Genomic DNA, 14,011 nt, shown 5'->3' with positions numbered 1-14,011 from the left:
GGCAAAGTCCGAAAAAAACAGTGATTCAGTTGCCGTATTTTTGTTGTTTTTAAAGAATTACGCTATCGGAATTCAAGTCCGAGAGGTTCGTCCTCTAACAGCAAACGTGGGACGGGGGTAGCGGCAATTGTGAGGAGTGTGGGCACGGTATTATTAATATAATTATTATCTTCATATTGATTCACACACGATACAAACCATATCACAATCACGATGCGGAAATATTTTTTTTTTATTCCAATGTACATGCTATGGGGTTGTCATCAATGGGGGGGGGGAGGGTTTCCGATTTGCTGACTTTTGATGACAAGGAAGGAGGGGGTTTGGATGATGCTTACGTCATCAACCAACCTTTATGAAAATATGAAATATTCTCAATGACATCTTATTCGGTGCGCCAAAAACGTGAAAAAACCTTACGATAGTTATTGGTCACCTGAACTAACATTCTACCTATTCATAAGTCCCCTATAGAGTCATTTTAATGATTTATAAATGTTTCACGGATCCATCTAGTGCTCTGGAAATGTTTCCGAGCCGCTTAAGTGCTCTAGAACCACGCCACATGTCACTCAAGGGATCTGATGATGAGCTGATGACGACATTTTGCTGACGGGGGGGGGGGGAGAGGGGTCAGCGTTTTTCTGACTTTTGCTGAAAACGTGGGGGAGGTCAAAAAGGGCTAAAAATTTGCTTACGTAATACTTGAACGGCCCCTATACAGTATATAGTTATGTATCATATGTTGACAAAAAAAAAATGAATGAGACACCTACCGGATCATCTTGCATCAGCAGATCGAACATGGGCCAGGGATATCCAGCCACTTCGCTAATTGGCCGGCTAAAGTGTGAATCATTTCTGCAAATTGGACTTTGGCCAAACCTTTCAACCATTTCGCGAATCGGAAGCACTTCGGGGTTTCGCTAAAGCAAAATGGATATATTTTTTAAGCGAGTAATAAATTTTGTTATTACTCGAGAAATAATTCTTGTGTTAAAAAAATTTAATGTATCAATAATTTATATGATAGTGAAAATTTTTCTGATACGTAAAAAATTGTCTCACACTGACACTCGTATCATGTGTATATCTTATTGCCACAAATACAAATATACAAATACATGGCCACAACAGGACAAATGTCCAATGAGATGGCTGAAAAAAAGGTGCCCATAACAAATATGGATGTCATATGTTTCTAAACTCAGCAACCCCAATTAAAAGTGCAATTATATAAACTAAAATATTTTATATATATATGCACGATAAAATATAACATATACTACACTATCTTTAAAAAACTATTTATGGTAATCTTATCTAGGAACGCCTAGCTTCTTGATTTACTCCATTTTATACATTTGTCATAATATTGATTATGCACTTGTACATTTATCGCATTTCTTCGGAAACTTATCAATTGTGTTGAATTTACTTCCCTCAGGCGTAAAATATTCCATTTATTAACAACCCTATTAGGGAAAAATTCCCTTAGTCACCACAACCTCTGGAGTTATCCCTTACAAAACGATGCTACTTTACCGTACACCAACTTCCAACCAGTGGATTTGGGTGGAAAATGGAGACACCATCTATCGGTGGTTCCTCCAGGGTCGGTAGGTAAAGAACTTATTTCTGATGTTTATGCCCGGATTTGAACCTGTGGACCGTGACAGTAACCTTAGTAGCGGAACACGAGCTTCTTACTACTGCGCTGCTCGGGAGCGCCAAACGGCACTAGTGTCCCCTTGTCAAAGCAGCTAAGTGACGGCGCATTAATAATTCATGGTCCATCCCAAAATTTTGTACACTTCGATCATATCCCCCCGATACCTACGTTCCTCCAATGTAAGCATATTCAAGTCTCTCTTCATAATCTAAGCCCCGTATGCCAACAAGGACACGCGTAGCTCTCTCTTCTCTCTGCATCCATTCAACCAAGTCGAACGCCACTCTGTAAAAATTAATTCAAAATAAAGAAAACTGTTTGAGTGATAAAAATCAAAATGGTTTGAGATCCATTCATATTACGGAATCTATGAAAAAATTTAAGATTTAAAAAAATGTTTATTTAATTTTGAATATATATATATATATATATATATATATATATATATAATATTGAATCGATAAAATCTCAATATTTTCATCATTTTATGAAATGAACAGTTTTTTAGTTTCAATTATATTTTTAATTCAATTGCGTTGATTTCATGCCATTTTATCATGCACATAAGCTGTGTTGAACGTGTTTTTTATTTGAAAATTTGCAAAAAAAAGTATGTATTAGAGATATGTAAAATTTTGTACTGGCATAGGATAGCATACACAATATATGTGGTAAAATTTGAAATAAATCAATGGATAAAATAGCATTTGTAGTAATATTTCTACATAAGCAAGTTTCTGCCGTGTTGAAACGGGAGATTCCTTAAAGTGTTGAGATATAACGAGTTTATATCAACTCAAAGGTGATTATTAAATATCAGTAGTTAAGATATGAGACAAGCGGATTTAATAGACCGAAATCATTTTTTAATACTAATATAACTATTTATATCATTATCCCACAAAAAAAATGAATCATTGCCATACTCGGCTCACGAGTTCCTCATTCGATTTGAGAGTTGTTTATTTAGCAATGCAACAACAGCGTGTCAAATTAAACTCGGAATCCCCTATGGGAGTTTAGCAGTTATTTACATATTATCTCGAGGACAGGCAGGCGTTGTTCGTATTTGAATTAATTGAAGTCACGCTCTACTTATCAGACGTAGATCGACGATCTCCAAACTTCATAGAATACAAATAACCTCACTTATTAACATCAAACACCTGTGCATGTTCGAGTGTATTCATCGCCGCCAGAGAGACGAAAGAGAAACTTTGTTCTCTGTCTCTTGGGAACGGTTTCATTTTAACAAAAGCAAACTTTACCATCCCTGATTGAAGGGGGTGATCATCGAATGTACATGTGTATTAACGACAAGGTATCCTAATACTATGTTATTAAATGCGAGAAAACACATCGTGGTGCTAGTTATATTGATACCGAAGACGCGTCATTTTTATTAATTTCTCGCTGGAATTCTGTTGGGCTTATTTATTAATTAATACTCCGAATCATCTTCGTCTAGAGGATTTTGGATAAGGTACGTTGTGTACGGACGTGTGTATGTTGTGATCTATATATCTATATATATATATGTGTGTGTGTGTGTGTGTGTGTGTGTGTGTGTGTGTTGTTTATGTGGGAAATGTTAGATAAAATAATTTATTCAGCTGTGAGAAACTGAATATTGGAATATTCAATGGAAGTTGGAATTAGGTTTTGAGAATTAGAGACAATTTTCTGATTTATTGAAAACAGAGATATAATGATATTACAAATTTTGATCTTTTCAATTGTTTTTAATATAGCATAAATTTTTTTTCTGATTAAAATGTTTGAAATGTAACTACTGCAGTGCATTCCCAAAAATTTAGTTAAATTTTTTTTTGTATTTTTGCTGATAATGATGATGTATGTATACAGGGTTATTCAGAAAAGATGGGGAAAAATTTGAGAGGTGATACTACACACCAATACAAACAATTGTCATCAAAGAATGCATGTCATTTGAAACGCAAATGCGCTAGCGCGTTCAGGGTACATGGGTTCAAACCCATCCCCAGGAAAGCTACAGACTTTTTATTTAAATCGCAATTAGTGAAGTGGTTAACGTAAGGGGCTCTAACCCCGAAGGTTGAGGGTTCGAATCACATTTTTTTTACATTGGATGAACACAGGTGTTGGTTCAAAATTTTCAACGGGATGGATAGGATGGACCATGAATTATTTGTACACTGTCAATCGACTGCTTTTGCAAAGGGACACCAGTATCGATTAGTAAAGGACAATTCTAGGTTATGGTGTCGCAGGGAATTTTCCTCTAGAAATGGAATAGCTTACTCCCAGAGGGAGTAGTAAATTCTAACACAATTAACACATATAAAAAAGAAATACGGTAAACATGTTGGGGTGAATCGAGAAGCTATCCATACTTAGAATAAGACAACCATGAGTATTCATTATGGGCATTGCATAATATTTTATCATGAATATATATTGTTTGTAATTGCATTTTTAATTGGGTTGCTTTATTTTTGAAATATATGGCATCCATATTCGTTATGGGCATCTTTTTCTCAGCCATCTCGTTGGACATTTTGCCTATTGTGGCCTTGTATTTGTATCTATTTGTATAAGTTAAATTTCGTTATCTCATAATTTTCAAATATTAACTGATTGATGTGAGTTGTTTTGCAAATATTTTTGTCAGAAAAAAATAATTTTTCATATGTTGCACATACGTTAGTGATACAAGGTTATTTCAAGAAATATGATAAACTACATAAGCATTATATCTTTATTACGCCGGTAAAAGATGAAAGAAAACTAATTACTAACTTTATTAATTGCAGTGAGACATAAAACAAACTAATGTGAGACAAAAACTTTTGCAATTCTCGATTCTAATATTATTTTATAACATATTTATTATGTATCTTAACTCATTACAAACAGTAGAATTTGATTAATTCTGATAATTGGAACTTGGTTTTGGATAATTCCAACTTTTACGAACTCCCCATGTGTTTTCTGTGTAATTTGATGTTAAAATTTCTCGTTAAAATAGAGGTTTTTTTTTTCGAATGCATTGAATAATTCGAAGTTGGAGCGAAAAAAATTATGAATTTTGTATGAGCAGATTTAGTTTGGAAAGATTCTCAAAGTCGGACTTTATTTTATTCAACGAAGTTTAAAACAACAAATTTCCAAAAACAAAAGTTTCTGTTTTTGCCTACTCTTTTTTGATAATTGCCCATTTTAGCATTGTTCGGCTGGAGTACATCGAGAATGTGGACCCACTTGATACCGATCATATTACCCTTTGAAGCAAGGTATACCATTCAAAATCTGAATTTTTTTATCGTCATCAAGGCCGGGATTACACTATAAGAGTTTCATAAAAGTTGAAAAATGCAACCAATAAGAGCATCGGTAACATTCTAGCAAATGCAATGAATCACCTCATTGGTTGCATTTTTCAAGTTTTATAAATGAACTTTTATGAAATTTTTCTAGTGTAATTCCAGCCTAAGTGTATGTAAAGTATCGGAAACTACAACTTGCGTAAAATACGTAAATGTAAGTATATTTCCTAGATAGCACAAAAATGATAAGCGAAATTTGGGAAACCATTCCGTAACGGATGATCATGAACTGGTTACATGAATCAGGCTTTGAACATGGTCAAGAAATTTCGCAATTACGGTGATTCCACAACAGTGGAGCAATGTAGCAGCTAAAATCAATAATATTATAATTATAAATGATTAAAATTTGGAAAACAATTTCGTAACTGATGATAAAATTTCAATACAATAATAATTACTGTATTATCGATAATTATCATCCTTTTTGAACGTTGATGTTTAATTGATATTTGTAGTCAGTTTATAAATCCAGGATAGATTAAATAGATAATTTTAATTTTGGATAATTCGAACTTTTTTCCAGTGACGTCAGACTTCGAATTAACCAATTTCGACCGTATTTATTATCTATTGCCATTACTTATAAAAATCATGGAAATGAAAAATAAAAATAAATGTCAACGTTTTTAAGGTTATAAAACTCTGTTTTGTCATTCTTTCATTAAATAAAGTATATAAAAAAAATTAAAAGTCACAGAATAATGACTTCCAATGAAATTTGATCAAATGCGAAAGATGTCTTTGAATTCCGAAAAGAAGTATATAATATAGAAAAAAACCAAAATGCTTTTATATATTTCTAAAAGATTGAAGAAAATCCTATGTGAAATTAATTTCAATGAATTCTCAAAAAATGCATTGTATATTTAAAAATTCTTTCTGTTTCTTTCCGGATACGTTTGCTATCATTAAAGAATTTTCTACAAAAAAAGTTTTTTAATCTTGTTGACTTGCAAGACTTTTTTTTAAATCAATGTCGGATAAAATTTCATCTCATTAGCATCTGGAGAAATTTAAAACGTTACAGAAAAAACGAAATTTAATTTTTTTTGTGCATGTGAATGCATGTGTATGCTTAGATTGAATCATTGCAGTCGTTAAGATGGATGAAAAATCACATTTCTATACTGAAGCAAAATAATGGAAGGTAAGATTTAAAAAAATCGATAGTTTCTAAAAATAAAACCAAGCATTTAAAAGATATTTTAGTTTTTAGAATTCTTTATGAAATCTCTAAAATTTGAAAAAAATATATTATACAATTTTTTCCCATGAGAACTTCATTAAATATTTTTTTCCAGTAAAAAAAGAACATTTCTCGCCCTCATATAACTCTTTAGCACAAAGCTAACTCGCTTTGCATTTTATGCGAACTATAATTATACAAACTGGATATTTATGACTTTACGCTAACCAATCCATGCATTGAATAAAATTTGTAAAAATAAATCTAAAATTTCGAGATGAAAAATTTTACACTTATTGGAATTCAAATTGTAATAGAGAAGAAATTCGAAGGAAACTGAAATTGCAAAAATAAAAAAAAGGAAAACTGAAATTGCAAAAATAAAAAAAAGGAAAACTGAAATTGCAAAAATGAAAAAAAGGAAAACTGAAACTGCAAAAATAAAAAAAAGGAAAACTGAAATTGCAAAAATAAAAAATAAAAATAAGGAGCACTGCAATTGCAAAAATAAAAAAAAATAAGAAAAACTGAAATTTTAATAGTAATGAAATTTAAGAAAAACTCAAACTACAACAAGGCTATCCGAGTAAAATTCAAATTGAAACAGAGAAGAACTTCCAGAAAAACTCAAATTGTAGCAAAAATAGAATTCAAGAAAGACTCAAATTGCGAAAACAATGTAATTCAAGAACTTATGTTATATACAAGAAAAAACACACAAAAATACTTTTATATAATTCTATAAGGTTCATGGAAAACTTAATCTAAAAATGCACTGTATATTGAAATCTTTACCTAATTTTTCCCGGATATGTTTACTGTCATTAAAGAATCTTGCCAAAAATATTTTTTTATCTTGTTGACTTGCAAGGTTTTTTTTTTTTTAATCAATGTCGGATAAAATTTCATCTCATTAGCATCTGGAGAAGTTTAAAACTTTACAGAAAAAGCGAAATTCAATTATTTCTGTGCATGTTTGCTTAGATTGAATCGTTGCAGTCGTTAAGGTGGATGAAAAATCACATTTCTGACGCAAAATAATGGAGGGGAAAATATAAATAATCGATAGTTTCCCAAAAGAAAACCAAACTATTTTTAAGAAGACATTTTTGTTTTTAAAATTTTTTCATTCTGTCTAAAATAAAAAAAAATATATTATGCAATTTTTTTTTCATAGAAAACTTTATATATATATATATATATATATATATACTTTTTTTTCTCAGTAGAAACATAGTTCGCTCTCATATATAAGCTAACTCTTTGCAACCTATGCGAACTATAATTATAGGAACTGAATATTTATGACTTTCTCTACGCTAACCAATCCATGCATCGAATAAATTTTGTTTAAAAAAAAGTTGCAAAATTTATAAGATGAAAACTTATAAATCTATTTTTATGCAGCATTTCATTAACGAAGCCACATACAAAAAAGCACTAAACCACATCAAGATTCAAACTCTAGTCATAGTTAATTCAAAAAATTATTCTTTTTCAAACAGCTTCAAGATGAGCATTATATGTATAGAGAAATATTTGTTGCAGAAGAGAATTAAGAAAGATCAAAAATTTGATCTTCGATGAGCTAAATTTGTAAATACCAGATATCTAGATTTTTTTTGGAAAATTACAAGACAAGAAAGGTTTTTCACAAAATACTCAAGAAGTAGCTTGAGGACAATCTGTTGTTCTCGTTGAAAGAAGTTATTTTCAATATTAGTCCAACCTGGAGCACCGGGAAAAACTGCTGTTACCAAAGTACATTGCCGAAAATTGTTATGCATTTAAGAGCTGTATGTCAGCATCAATAAGGGGAGGGGGGAAAGATTAAGATTCGCTGATTTTTGATGACAACGGGGGGGGGGGGGTTTAAACGATGATTACGTCATCGACCACCATTTATAAAAATATGAAATATTCCTAATGGAATCTTTACTGGGAATGCCAAAAACAAGAAAAATCTGTCCCTAGTTTGTGGGCATAGGAACTAAAATTCCCCTTAGGGGCCGTTCAAGTATTACGTAAGCAAATTTTAGGCTATTTTTGACCCTTCCCCCCCCCTCCCTTCTAAGCAAAATTTCGTCATCAGCTCTGCCCCTCTGAATCCTAAAGCATATTGTTGGGATCAGAGACGTACGGACACAAGGGGGGAGGCATAGGGGCTAGTGCCTTCCCCCCGACGACCAAAAATTTATTTTTTTAATGCAAAAAAAATTTTTTTTTAAATTGAAATTTCGGAAGAAAATACCTTTACATGTAATTATAATCAATTTCTGTTAATTTCAATGTCATTTGAAGGCTATGAACTCAAAATTTATCTTTAATAAATTCATTGCAACCCACCCTCTAAGTCATATAATGATAAATCTCATAAAGGCCCTTAGCCCGCGGACCAAATATGGCCCTGGGGGTTATCTGATGCGGCCTGCCCTCTTCAAACGTAATTTTGTAAAAATGAACTAAGCGGCACATTTACAGATCGCTTAAGTGTCCCGTGGTACAATTCCAGAACATTTAAGAGGCCCGTGACATATTTCAGATCATTTAAATGACCCGCGACACAGTTCCAGGACACTTAAGCGATCCGTTACACATTCAGAGATCCCTTGAGTGACTTGTGACGTAGTAGTTTCAGATCACTTTAGTGGCCCCCAGTGCGGTTCTACATCACTCAAATTACCCGCGGCACATTCTCAGAATATTTAAGTGATGCGTCGCACAGTTCCAGAGCACTTAAGCGGCCCGGACACATTTCCAGAGCACTTGGATCCGCGAAACATTTAGAGATAAGTGGCTCTGTAGGGCACTTATCAATAGGGGGGAGGATGTTACAAGTGCCTACAAACTATCGAAAGGGTTTTCTCGTTTTTGGCGCACCGAGTAAGATGCCATTAAAAATATTTCATATTTTCATAAAGGGTGGTTGATGACGTAAGCATCACCCAAACCCCCCTCCTTGTCATCAAAAGTCAGCAAATCGGAAACTCCCCCTCATCGACGATGACGTAATACTTGAACGGCCCCTTATTGATAAATCATCTCTCTAGTAGACCTTTCTCTACAGACCACTCCCAACGTCTCAATTATGGAGGGGTGTGTGTAGGGGCTCAACTTTTTTTGTCCATTCAGCGCGTCGCATGCGTTGGACATAAGCCGAGGCATGCTCTTCGAACGGGAGAGGGAGATGTGTTTTACCGAGGGTGTGCATGGTGTTCGGGCGAAAGTGTCTACATTCACGCTGTTGTCTATGCTACAATTTTTTATGAATGGCGGATCGCGCCACCTTCTTCCCTCCACCTCTGTGTCCACCTATGCTCCTGTGTGATGTGGACGAAAAACGAGCTGCTACGATTTGCAGGACAAGCAAAGAATGTAGTAATCGTGAAAACAATTCTGATAGAAGCTATAACCGCGACTGGTTTATTGAGGTGGAATATTAGAAAAGATGCAAAAGTTGCGTGCATTTATTTCCTTTTCTCTGAAATGCTTTATTACGCGTGGTGTAGGCCCACCTTGCGTTCGGAAAAAAATTGGTAATCATTGGCTAGAGGAGGGGTCTCGAACGTAGAGTTTCTCGTAAAACCCTTGATGATTATAATGCTGTTTAGTAGAACCCTTAATAATAATGAAGCTACTTAACGGAACTTAAACAAATTTTTGAATATTTATCCAAAAAAAAATTATCCATCATAGCCACAGAGCAAAATGAAAGAGGGCTTCGGCACCACCTCTTAATCAGTGCCGAACGCGGGATCGTCCTTGGGGAGGGTACAAAAATTGTCTTTCCATGCAATTTTATCAAGTTACCACCCTTCAAAAAACATTTAAATTAACGGAAAAATTGGTTAAAATATCACATATGTAAAAGGCATTTTTCCTAAAGATATTTTAATTTTTTTGAACCTAAACATATTGAACTTTTTTTTTGGTTTTTGGGTGGATTAGGAAAAAGCACGGTTCCCCTATCCCACCCATGTTTAGGGGGGGTCTCTGCTCCTAATATACATATTTATTGTTATATCCGTAGAACCCCTATTCAACTGAAGTCCCAGCATGGTCCCCTATGGTATGGGGGGGGGGGGTAAGGCTAGCAGAGCTCCAGTCCGGGGCTTGGGATTGTCCTCATAATTTTTGTTTTTCACACTAAATATTCATAATAGAGAGAGGGAGCCCAGTAAGGGACTTGCCTGGGAGTCAACCAAAGACATCAGCTTAGGAGTACTACTACTAAACTACACATGCACCTCTCGTCCACATTCCGTTGCGGAATTTCTAACAAATTGGCACATGTGGGAATGTGCGTGTATGTGTTGTGAACCTAACTCGTGAGGTTAGGTACGGTGTAATGCTTATTATGTGTATTGCTGCCATCTGCCATCGATTTCCCCAACTATGAGCGAAGTGTAACGATTGAATAATTATATCGTCACATGCCTGTTGCTCTCTGTGGCGAGACCTTTTAACGGAGAGATCGACTCTCACATTCGCTCCTCGAAGTTGGGAACCACAGAAAACTATCTTCAGCTGATCACCACTGACGACGGTGAGGTTCATTAACCATCCTGGACTAGTAGTGTGATTTTCGCCATTGTTGTATATTTTATTATTTTTTAAACTACTTAGAGTTTAATATTATCCATATTGGGTTATTAATCTAGGGGGAAAGAAAGCTTAAACAGACAGGAAGGTAATTAAAAAAACAGAAAGTCACTTCATCAGCCTGTTAAGTCGTCATTCAGTTATAATTAATGGGTTTTTTTAACATTAATTATTCATCATATTGCATATACAGGATGATCAGCGAATAAGCCCTTATTTCAAAATTAAATATCTCTGCAACAAAGATCAATAGAATTATGCGGTAAACGGTACGTTTATTAGCAAAACTGTAAGAATGTTGTACAGAAATTTCGAAAATTTAGTTTTTTTTTTTAATTTTTTAAAATTAAAAAAAAACAAAAAAAAACTGGAGATTTTGGGGTTCCGAAAATCCTCATTTGTGTGAAGAGAAACCACCGCATTCGCCTAAAGTTACTGCATGGGCTGCGGTATGCGCCAGAGGCATTATCGGCCCCTTTTTCGTGCGAGAAACGATTACTACTGAACGTTACGTTACAATTTTGGAACAATTTGTCAGTACACATGGCGCATACCGCAGCCCATGCAGTAACTTTAGGCGAATGCAGTGGTTTCTCTTCACACAAGTGAGGATTTTCAGAACCCCAAAATCTCCAGTTTTTTTTTTTTTAATTTTAAAAAATTAAAAAGAAACAACTGAATTTTTAAAATTTCTGTAAAACATTCTTACAGTTTTGCTAATAAACGTACCGTTTACCGCATAATTCTATTGATCTTTGTTGTAGAGATGTTTAATTTTGAAATAAGGACTTATTCGCTGATCACCCTGTATTACCTATCCTCATTTTTAAATGTAGCGTCAACTTTATTAGTAAATGCAATTATATCTTATTAATAGAGGTTAGTTATGATTTTGTAGCAGGTGGAGTCTCCCAGATATGACCATGTCTCCTCGTTTTATTAATGATAATAAACAGATTTCAAGTTTAAGCTGTAATTCTATCAACTCTGCGGTAGATTAGTGTTGATAAACTTGAAGTTTGTTTATTATCATTAATAAAACGAGGAGACATGATCATATCTGAAAGACTCCACCGCTATATGATCAATATTTATTTACAAAAATTTGATATTTTGTAGTTGATCTAATTGTTAATATTGAATATAGTGAAAACAAGTATGTTTTACGTTTGTTACTAATGTTATAATACTGTACTAAAACGTCAACTGTTAAAGTTTTGCAGCAAATTTGTTAATTTAGTTTATATTATTGCTTAAAAGTATTTATTAATACCGTACATATATATTATTTTGTTTTTTCATGCGCTCATTATTATTCATTAATTATATTTTGAAGGATCATTAACGGTTGTGATTCAATTTTATAGGCAGCAGAAAGGGGTCTCAGCTAAGTGACGTTTCTCAATACAGACGAATCCCGTTTTAACGAATGCCGTTATAGCAAAAATCTCGTTTTAACGAACACTTTTCTAATCCCCCAAATAAGTTTACATAGGAACAATGCTAGGTAACCTGAAATTAACGAAATTTCGTTTTAACGAAGTGATTCCTCCGGTCTCCTGGCGTTCGTTATAACGGGATTCGACTATATAATTCTGTACTGCATTTTATAGTTATTTTCTAAAAGGCATATTTTGGCCGATTAAATTTTCTTTTTAACCATTTGTTCGTAACGGAATGAGAAATATTATATTTTGTTGTTATTAAATGTTGGTATGTAACTAAGAAAGACATAATTTTTTAACGGTTAATAAGGTTTACAAAATATATACAGACGTACACACAGAGTTTCTGCTGCGCAGGAAAAAAAAACGTCTGTGCAGGTGAAATTAAAGAGAATGTGCCTATACTATCTGGAGAATAAAAAAGGGCCCTTGGGCACCACCGAAATGAAAAAAATTGTTCAGCCAGCAGGGTTTTTTTTCTCATTTCAACCTTATTTTCTCACGAAATTCAAGCAATTTAATGGGACTGCATGATTTTAGGGCATCCGATGACCCCTTCGCTGGGTAAGGTTTCATCGTTTTGTGGCCTGTGGGCTATACAAATTTTGCCGCGATCCATTCATCCATGCTAGTCTATTGTTCTCGACTATTCATTACCCCAACTCAGCCGTCCCGGACTATAGCCTGCTTAGCCCCCCCCCCCCCTCCCATACCGTAAATATGTCTGCGTGTCACTATCCTTCGGTCTTTCACGTGCTTTCACACCCTCTATAGTTCACTGTTTTCGTCCCTCGTTCAAAAGGTCATTCTTTTGGTTTCTCACATGTTTGCACACTGCTTCGGTCACTCCACATATTCTCTAGGTTCGTTAGTCATTCAAGTGGTCTGGATATTTTTAAATGTGATACTACCTCGTTAAAATTCAAAACAAATATCAGCTTTGCGAATACCAGCAACAAGAAAGTTTTCTTCTTTGATAGGTATCCGGGATATTTTTAAGGATTCCGTGGTGTTCGGCTATGCGGAACCCAAAAAAAACCTGTCACGGAACACCAGTTGGAAACGTGGGCTAGAGCCAAGACCACAGGCACATCCGCAATGATTCCATTAATCGCATCGACAGCTAAATAGAAAGGAATCACTGATCAACATCTCTGGAATTTAGAGAAACCGTGATGAAGAAGACGAGCTCACAATGCTCGGTACTTCACACCAACTACATCGACAGCAATCTCTATACCACTCCTTTAATTAATGCTTTACTTAAACAAGTAATTAATAAACTTGAAGACGAACTAAAAATATAGTGTGTTCAGCCTATGTGCAGGATCGACCTTTGGATGGGGCACAAAAAGCTTAGGGGGTGGCCGCAACGAAATTCTTGAAGAGAAATTTTGAGTTCTTAGCCATAAAATAGCATTGAAATGAACAGAAATTGATTATAATAACATTCCTCTCGATGTTTCAATTATTTATTAAATATTTTTTTGCATGAAAAATAATAGACGAAATTTTGCTGCCAAGGCAGGGGTCGTGGTTAAAAACGGCTAAAAATCTCCTAACGTATAATGCTTGAATGGCCCCTTATGCAATTTATAAATGCTATTATTGTTATTATACATTTAAGAGAGTTCTATTATTTTCATGCATTTTTTTAAAGTGCTATTATTTTTGTGCATTTAATTACTGTTATGCGTTTAAGTAATTATTTTTACGCATTGGGGGAAAAAAAAAT

The 14,011-nt window shown here is 34.2% G+C and overlaps 1 long non-coding RNA gene across 1 annotated transcript in view; it reads left to right on the top strand.

Moving 5' to 3' along the window:
* LOC149076116 (uncharacterized) overlaps positions 1-14,011 on the top strand; it is a 118,411-nt gene that overhangs the window by 103,042 nt on the left and 1,358 nt on the right. The gene's annotated exons all lie outside the window — the stretch shown is intronic.

This window comes from Pholcus phalangioides, unplaced genomic scaffold, assembly GCF_987345545.1.
Source record: "Pholcus phalangioides strain wild (caught in Gottingen) unplaced genomic scaffold, Ppha-v1.0 ptg000015l_1, whole genome shotgun sequence".
NCBI classification, from domain to species: domain Eukaryota; kingdom Metazoa; phylum Arthropoda; class Arachnida; order Araneae; family Pholcidae; genus Pholcus; species Pholcus phalangioides.
Note: the sequence above shows the minus strand (reverse complement) of the source record. Positions and strands in the feature narration are given on the sequence as shown.